Source organism: Arachis duranensis, chromosome 5, assembly GCF_000817695.3.
Source record: "Arachis duranensis cultivar V14167 chromosome 5, aradu.V14167.gnm2.J7QH, whole genome shotgun sequence".
In the NCBI taxonomy this organism is placed as follows: Eukaryota; Viridiplantae; Streptophyta; class Magnoliopsida; order Fabales; family Fabaceae; genus Arachis; species Arachis duranensis.
The window spans coordinates 46,776,330-46,777,146 of NC_029776.3; positions in this window are offsets into that span (position 1 = coordinate 46,776,330).

Sequence of the window (817 nt, forward strand, 5' to 3'; positions counted from 1 at the left end):
CAATTGGACTTTCTAACTCAGCAGCTAGCCGAATTCAAGGAAATATTACAGGAAACAAGAATGGCTAACAGGAATATAGAAGTGCAATTAAAGCAGACAGAAAAACAACTGTCAAAACAAATAGCAGAAGAATGCCAAGCAGTTCAATTAAGAAGTGGGAAAACATTAAATACCTCACTTCAAAGCAGCAGGAAGCCAAGAAATGAACAGATGTCTTCTCAAAATCCCTCTGAGGACAATCAGAGCCCAGAGAGGAATGATGCTGGCGCTGAACGCCCAGACCATGCTCATTCCTGGCGTTCAACGCCAGAAACAAGCATGAATCTGGCGTTGAATGCCCAAAGGGAACATGGTTCTGGCGTTCAAACGCCAGTAACAAATAAGGAAGTGGCGTCTAACGCCACTCCGTCTAACGCCACTCCAGCTTCCACCCCTGGCATTCAAACACCAATGGGGGATCAGTCACATACAAGTGCTGATAACAACCTTTCTAAAAAGGCTTCCCAACCCACTTCTGTAAGTAATAAACCTGCAGCAACTAAGGTTGAGGAATATAAAGCCAAAATGCCTTTATCCTCAAAAACTCCGCTAAGCGGAACAGGATAAGCAATTTGCCCGCTTTGCAGACTATCTCAGGACTCTTGAAATAAAGATCCCGTTTGCAGAAGCGCTTGAGCAAATACCCTCTTATGCTAAGTTCATGAAAGAGATCTTAAGTCATAAGAAGGATTGGAGGGAAACTGAAAAAGTTTACCTCACTGAAGAATGCAGTGCAGTCATTCTGAAAAGCTTACCTGAGAAGCTTAAAGATCCTGGG